The sequence below is a fragment of the Furipterus horrens genome, unplaced genomic scaffold (genome assembly GCF_987537825.1).
Source record: "Furipterus horrens unplaced genomic scaffold, mFurHor1.1.pri manual_scaffold_2, whole genome shotgun sequence".
Taxonomy (NCBI): Eukaryota; Metazoa; Chordata; class Mammalia; order Chiroptera; family Furipteridae; genus Furipterus; species Furipterus horrens.
In genome coordinates this window covers 157,397,981-157,406,606 of record NW_028327172.1, presented here as the reverse complement: position 1 = coordinate 157,406,606, position 8,626 = coordinate 157,397,981, and the positions used below count along the sequence as shown (strand labels likewise).

At 37.0% G+C, this 8,626-nt stretch overlaps 1 pseudogene; it reads left to right on the top strand.

Moving 5' to 3' along the window:
• The first annotated feature begins 462 nt into the window (after positions 1-462).
• Positions 463-1,120, top strand: LOC150019796 (dihydrofolate reductase pseudogene; annotated as a pseudogene).
• The last annotated feature ends 7,506 nt before the right edge of the window (positions 1,121-8,626 follow it).

Here is an 8,626-nt window from a genome sequence, read left to right as displayed (position 1 = left end):
ATCAAATCAACAAATCAGAACATAGGGAAGGAACAAACAGTCAACCAGTACAGAAACAGGGAACAAGAAGTAAGGAAAATGAGGAGAGGCTCAGAAACTTATCAGACAGCTATAAGCATGCCAACATCGAATCATAGGGTTGCCAGAAGGTGAAGAAGAACTAGAAGTTGAAAAATTATCTGAAAAAATAATGAATCAGAACTTCTGTGATTTGGGGAAGGAAATAGACTTACAGGTCCAGGAAGCACAGAGAGTTCCAAAAAAACTGGACCCAGGGAGAACCACTCCAAGACCCATTATAATCAAAATGTCAAAAATTAAAAATAAAGAGAGAATCTTGAAAGCAGCAAGAGAAAAGAAGAAAATTACATACAAAGGGGTCCCAATAAGATTGTCAGCTGATTTCTCAAAAGAAACTCTGCAGACAAGAAGGGACCGGCAAGAAATATTCAAAGGACAATTTCGCGCCAAGCTTCCTGTGGGATTCTGACGTGGCCGGCCAGTTCCGAGGGTTTTAGTGCCGCCGTCATGGTTCGTCCCTTAAACTGCATCGCCGCTGTGTCCCAGAACATGGGCATTGGGAAGAACGGAGACCTACCGTGGACCCCGCTCAGGAATGAATACAAGTATTTCCAAAGAATGACCACAACCACTTCAGCAGAAGGTAAACAGAATTTGGTGATTATGGGTAGGAACACCTGGTTCTCCCTTCCCGAGAAGAATCGACCTTTAAAGGACAGGATTAATTTAGTTCTCAGTAGAGAACTCAAGGAACCTCCAAAAGGAGCCAATTTTATTGCCAGAAGTCTGGATGATGCCTTAAAACTTATTGAGGAACCAGAATTAACAAATAAAGTGGACATGGTTTGGATAGTGGGAGGCACTTCTGTTTATAAGGAAGCCATGAACAAGCCAGGCCATATTAAACTATTTATGACAAGAATCATGCAGGAATTTGAAAGTGATGCATTTTTTCCAGAAACTGATTTGGAGAGATACGAACTCCTCCCAGAATACCCAGGTGTTCTTTCTGGTATCCAGGAGGAGAAAGGCATTAAGTACAAATTTGAAGTATTTGAAAAGAACGATTAATGTGAAGGTGTTTTCTGATTCCTTTCAATTTGTTAAGAGAAAAAACAAAAAAAGAGTAGAGGAACAGAGATACAAAAGGGAAATGAATAAATACATGTCAATAATAACCTTAAAGGTAAATGGATTAAATGCTCCCATTAAAAGACATAGGGTAACGGAATGGATAAGAAAACAGGACCCACATATTTGCTGTCTACAAGAAACACACCTCAAAACAAAAGATTTACATAGACTGAAAGTAAAGGGATATAAAAAAATATTCCAAGCAAATGGACCTGAAAAAAAAAGCTGGGGTAGCAGTCCTCATATCAGACAAAACGGATTTCAAAGCAAGGGCAATAAAAAGAGACAAAGAAAGACATTTCATAATACTTAAAGGAACGATTCATCAAGAAGATATAACACTGACAAACATATATGCACCCAACATAGGAGCACCCAAATACATAAAGCAAATACTAGAAGACCACAAGAAGGATATTAGCGACAACACACTCATAGTAGGGGACTTCAACACTCCATTATCAACAATAGACAGATCATCCAAGCAAAGAAACACCAAGGATATACAGGCATTGAACAACACACTAAACCACATGGACTTAACTGATATATATAGAACTTTTCACCCCAAAGAAGCAAAATATACATTCTTTTCAAAGGCACATGGGACATTTTCAAAGATAGACCACATGATAGGACACAAAACAAGCCTCAACAAATTCAAGAAAATTGAAATCATATCAAGCATCTTTTCAGACCACAATGCCTTGAAACTAAAAATCAACCTCAGGGAAAAAAATCAAAGACACCCAAACTCATGGAGAATGAATAACATGCTCTTAAATAACGAATGGGTTAACAATGACATCAAAGAGGAAATCAAGAAATTTCTAGAAACTAATGACAATGAACACACAACAGCCCAAAACCTATGGGACACAGCAAAAGCAGTCCTAAGAGGGAAGTTCACAGCAATACAGGCATATCTGAAAAGGCTAGAAGAATCTCAAATAAAAAACCTAACCATAAAGCTACAAGAACTAGAACAGCAACAACAAACAAAGCCTAGGGCAAAAAGAAGAAAGGAAATCATCAAGATCAAAGCAGAATTAAACGACAGAAACGAAACGAACAATCCAAAAAATCAACAAAACTAGGAGCTGGTTCTTTGAAAAAATAAACAAAATTGACAAACCTCTAGCCAGGCTCATTAAGAAAAAAAGAGAGAAGACTCAAATAAACAAAATCAGAAATGAAAGAGGAGAAATCACGATTGACACCACAGAAATACAAACAATTATAAGAAATTACTACAAACAACTCTATGGCAAGAAATTTGACAACTTAGTAGAAATGGAAAGATTTCTAGAAACATATAACCTTCCAAAACTGAATCAAGAAGAAGTAGAAAGTCTCAACAGACCAAAAACAAAGAAAGAAATTGAAACAGTAATCCAAAATATCCCTGCACACAAAAGCCCTGGACCGGATGGCTTCACAGGCGAATTTTACAAAACATTTAGGGAAGAACTAACTCCTACCCTCCTCAAACTATTCCAGAAAATCCAAGAAGAGGGAAAAATCCCAAACTCTTTCTATGAAGCCAGTATTACCCTAATCCCAAAACCAGGTCAGGACACAGCAAAGAAAGAAAACTACAGGCCAATATCACTGATGAACATAGATGCTAAAATCCTCAATAAAATTTTGGCAAACAGGATCCAACAATACATCAAAAAGATCATAGACCATGATCAAGTGGGATTCATCCCAGGGATACAAGGATGGTTTAATATTCGCAAATCAATAAATATAATACATCACCTAAACAAAATGAAAGACAAAAATCACACGATCATATCCATAGATGCAGAAAAAGCATTTGATAAAGTACAACACCCATTTATGTTGAAAACACTCAGCAAAATGGGAATAGAGGGAACATACCTTAACATCATTAAGGCTATATATGAGAAGCCTGAAGCCAACATCATACTCAATGGACAAAAACTGAAAGCATTCCCCCTGAAATCAGGAACTAGACAAGGCTGTCCACTCTCCCCACTTCTATTCAACAGAGTGTTGGAAGTCCGAGCCACAGCCATCAGACAAGACAAAGAAATAAAAGGCATCCAAATTGGGAAAGAAGAAGTAAAACTATCACTATTTGCAGACGACATGATAGTATACCTAGAAAACCCTATAAACTCCACTAAAAGACTACTCGATATAATAAGTGAATTTGGCAAAATAGCAGGGTACAAAATAAATATACAGAAATATAAGGTATTTCTGTACATTAACAATAAAATATCGGAGCAGCGGCAAAAAAGAAAATACCATTTACTATAGCAACAAGAAAAATAAAGTACCTAGGAGTAAACTTAACCAAAGAGATAAAAGACTTGTACACTGAAAATTACACAACATTGAAGAAAGAAATTAAGGAAGATACAAATAAATGGAAGCCAATACCATGTTCATGGATGGGAAGAATCAACATCATCAAAATGGCCATACTACCCAAAGCAATTTACAGATTCAATGCAATCCCTATTAAAATACCAATGACATATTTCACTGACATAGAACAAATACTTCAAAAATTCATATGGAACCAAAAAAGACCCCGAATAGCAAAAGCAATCTTGAGACAGAAGAACACAGCAGGAGGAATCACGATACCAGACATCAAACAATACTACAAAGCCACTGTGATCAAAACAGCCTGGTACTGGCATAAGAACAGACATATAGATCAGTGGAACAGAATTGAAAGCCCAGAAATAAACCCAGGCCTCTATGGTCAACTAATCTTTGATAAAGGAGGAAAGAACATAAAATGGAGTGAGAAGAGCCTCTTTAACAAATGGTGCTGGGAGAACTGGACAGGGATGTGCAAAAAAATGAAACTAGACCACCAACTTACACCACACACGAGAATAAACTCAAGATGGATTAAAGACTTAAATGTAACCCGTGATACCATAAAAGTCCTAGAGGAAAACATAGGCAGGAAAATTTCAGGTATCACACGTAACAATATCTTCACAGATACATCTCCTAAGGCAAGAGAAATAAAGGAAAAAATAAACAAATGGGACTACATCAAACTAAAAAGTTTCTGCTCAGCAAAAGAAAACATCAGCAAGATGAAAAGGAAACCAACCATATGGGAAAACATATTTGCCAATGATATCACAGACAGGGGACTGATCTCCAAAATATATAAAGAGCTTATACGACTCAACATCAAGAAAACAAACAACCCAATTAAAAAATGGGCAAAGGACCTGAACAAACACTTCTCCAAAGAGGACATACAAAAGGTCCATAGACACATGAAAAAATGCTCAACATCATTGGCCATCAGAGAGATGCAAGTAAAAACCACAATGAGATACCACCTTACACTTGTCAGAATGGCCATCATCAACAAATCAACAAACAACAAATGCTGGCGAGGATGTGGACAAACAGGAACCCTGGTGCACTGTTGGTGGGAATGCAGACCGGTGCAGCCACTATGGAAAACAGTATGGAATTACCTCAAAAAACTAAAAATGAAACTGCCATTTGAACCAGTGATTCCACTGCTAGGATTATACCCGAAAAATCCTGAAACCCTAATTCAAGAGAACTTATGCACCCCTATGTTCATAGCAGCCGTGTTTACAATAGCTAAGTGCTGGAAACAGCCTAGGTGCCCATCTGTGGATGAGTGGATCAAAAAACTGGTACATCTACACAATGGAATACTATGTAGCAGAAAGAAAGAAGGAACTCCTGCCGTTTGTGACAACATGGATGGAATTAGAATTATGCTTAGTGAAATAAGCCAGGCAAAGAAAGCAAAATACCATATGATATCACCCAATACAGGAAACTAAAGAGCAACACAAACGAACTAAATAGGCAAAGACTAGAATAGTAGTCAGTAAGGAGGAGAGGGGAGGGAGAGAAGGGGGATAAGTAAGGGAAGGATCTAGTCAAGGAACATGTATGAATGACTCATGGACATGGACAATGGGGAGGGATATGATTGTGGCAGAAGGGATGGGCTGGGAGGGGGGAGCAATGGGGGGAAAATGGGAAAACTGTAATTGAATAACAAAAAATAAAATTAAAAAAAAAAAAAGAAATATTCAAAGGAATGAAAAGCAAAAACCTACAACCATGATTACTCTATCCAGTGAAGCTGTCATTCAGAATAGAAGGGCAGAGAAAGTGCTTCCAGGACAAAGTAAAACTGAAGGAGTTCATCAGATCCAAACCACTGTTATATGAAATGTTAAAGGGACTTGTTTAGGAGAAAGAGGGTCAAAACTATGAACATTACAATGAAAACTGTATCACAACAACCAACAACAGAAACTAGGGAATTGAAACAAAGGCAAAGTAAATAGGCAACGAGAGTGTGAACAGAATTATAGGCATGGGGAACATTATGTGGGGAGGTTAGCAGGGAGGAGGAAGTGGGGAAAGGGAGGTGGATGGTACAGGAATTAAGAAGCATAGTAGGAGGGAGTGGAGTAGACAGGAAGATGTTGAGAAGAACTATATGCACAACCAATGGGCATGGACTAAGGGTGGGACAACTGGAGGGAGGGATGTCACTGGGTGAAGGGGAACGAAAGGAAAAGAAATTGGGACAACTGTAACAGAATAATCAATAAAGCATATTAAAAAAATAAAAAATATAAATAAATAAATAAATAAAATAAAACCGGGGTGTGGGGGGGGGGGGCTGTCTTGAAAAGTAATGACAGAAAACTTTCCTGACTTGAGGAGAGAAAAAGTCACATAAGTCCAAAAGCACAGAGGGTCCCAATGAAGATAAGCTTAGCTATAAAATTAACCAACGATGTTAAAGACCTGTACTCGGAAAACTAACGAATACTAAAGAAAGAAATTAAGGAAGATACAAATAAGTAAAAGCCTATACTGAGTTCATGGATGGAAAGAATTAACATCGTTAAAACGTCCATACTACTCAAAGCAATTTATAGATTCAATGCAATCCCCTTTAAAATACCAATGACATATTTGACACACCTAGAACAAATATTTCAAAATTTATGTGGAATGGAAAATGACCCTCAATAGCCTCAGCAATCTTGAGAAAGAAGAACAAAGTAAGAGGGATCGCAATACCTGATATCAAGATATACTACAAGGCCACTGTAACCAAAACAGGCTGGTGCTGGCATAAAAACCTATAGGTCAATGGAACAGAATACAGAACCAAGAAATAAACCCAGATCTATATGGTCAATTAATATTTGATAAAAGGGAAAGGAGAATAAAACGAAGTAAAAATAGCCCCTTCAACAAATGGTGTTAGGAGAATTGGACAAGGACATGCAGAAAAATTAAACTAGACCACCATCTTACACCAAACACCAGAATAAACCCGAGATGGATAAAAGACTTAAACATAAGCTGTGACGCCATAAAAGTCCTAGAGGAAAACATAGGCAGTAAAATATCAGGTATTCCACATAGTAATATTTTTGTCAATATATCTCCTAGAACGAGGGAAATAAGAAAAGAATAAACAATGAGACTACATCAAACTAAAGAGTTTCTGCTCAGTGAAAGAAAGCATCAGCAAGATGAAAAGTTAACCAGCCATATGGAAAAATATATTTGCCAATGATACCTCCATCAAGAGTTTGATCTCCAAAATATATAAATAACTTATACAACTCAACACCAAGAAGACAGACAATCCAATTTAAAAGTGGGCAAAGGACCTGAAGACACTTCTCCAAGGAGGACATACAGAGGAACCATTGGCCTATGAAAGAATGCTCAACATCGCTCGCCATCAGAGAGATGCAAATTAAAACCATGATGAGATACCACCTCACAATGGTCAGAATGGCCATCATTAACAAATCAACAAACAACAAGTGCTGGCAAGGATGTGGAGAAATGGGAACCCTAGTGCACTGTTGGTGGGAATGCAGACTTTTGCTGGCACTGTGGAAAACAGTATGAAATTTCCTCAGAAAAACTAAAAATGAAACTGTCTTTTGACTCAGTGATTCCACTGCTAGGATTATACCTGAGGAATTCTGAAACACCAATTCAGAAGAACCTATGCACTCCTATGTTTATAGTAGCACTATTTACAATAGCCAAGTACTGGAAATGCCCTTAATGCCCATCAGTGGGTGAGTGGATTAAAAAACTGTGGTACATTTATACAATGGAATACTATGCAGCATAAAGAAAGAAGGAATGCCTACCTTTTCCGACAACATGGATGGAACTGGAGAGTATTATGCTAAGTGAAATAAAATAGGCAGCAAAAGACAAATACCACATGATCTAACCTAATAGGGGAAACTAATGAAAAAAACAAACAAAGGAGCAAAATAGAACCAAAGGCATGTAAACAAGGTACAGTACAGACTGACAGTGACCAAAGGGAAGGTGGAAGGAGAAAAACGGTGGAAAAAAGGAGAAGGAACTAGTCAAGGATCTAGTATGAACGACCCATGGACATAGACAGAAGAGTGAGGATTGACTGTGGGAGATGGGGGAGGCAGGTGGTGCAGGGTAGAGCAATGGGGAAAAAATGGCACCACTGAAATAGAAAAACAATTAAAAATTTTTTAAGAAGAAAGAAAGAAATGAGTCTTTATGCCCTAAATAAAAAATAAATAAATAAATGGAAAGAAACCAAAGAAATTGGAGAAGAGCAGAAAAAAATGAGATTCTCAAATAAAACTAAACATGGTTGTTCTACTCAATAGTTTAGCCTGGAAATAATCTTCCGTGATGAAAACAAAACAAAAGAAACCTAAAAGGCTCTAGTTTCTAAGTTTTCTGTCTGTTCAGATTCTTTACATGTCCTTTGTTTTATTTTTTCTTTTCTTTTTTGATATATATGTACGCACACACACACAAAGCTTCAGAATAAAAGGTTTCCAATTACTATAGAATATCCAGAATCTAGAATGTCCAGACCTGGAAATGTTTTACATTATGATTCTGTGAAGCAATAGACAAGTCCTTGTTTTTGTGAATTAGAAAATAGAAAACCTTGGAAAAGTAACTGCCTGGGGATGGTTATATGAAAATAACTGTGTTTGATATGTGTACAGAAGTGTATAATACATTTTGTTTCAGAGATGACTAAATAAATAAATATAGGTTTTATTTTTGTGCAAGAGACCAAAAATATGCTTTGATTTTATCTTACTGTGTTATGAACTCACATTCTGAGTCAATGGGCCATGGGAAGAAACCCACCATGGTTTTTGAATTGAATCTTTAGTTTCTCAAAGGGAATAATATGCCCTGTAAGAATCATAGAATCATAGGTAAAAAAATCATAGATGATCCTCTGAAATGAAAAGAAACATTAAAAATTTTTGAACAAATGAGTATCTTTTCTAAAAAATTATTTATTTATTTGTTTGTTTTTTAATTTATTTTTAGAGAGAGGGGAAATGAAAAAGAGAGGGGAGAGAAACATCACTGTGTGGTTGCCTCTCACTTGCGACCCCAACTGGGGACC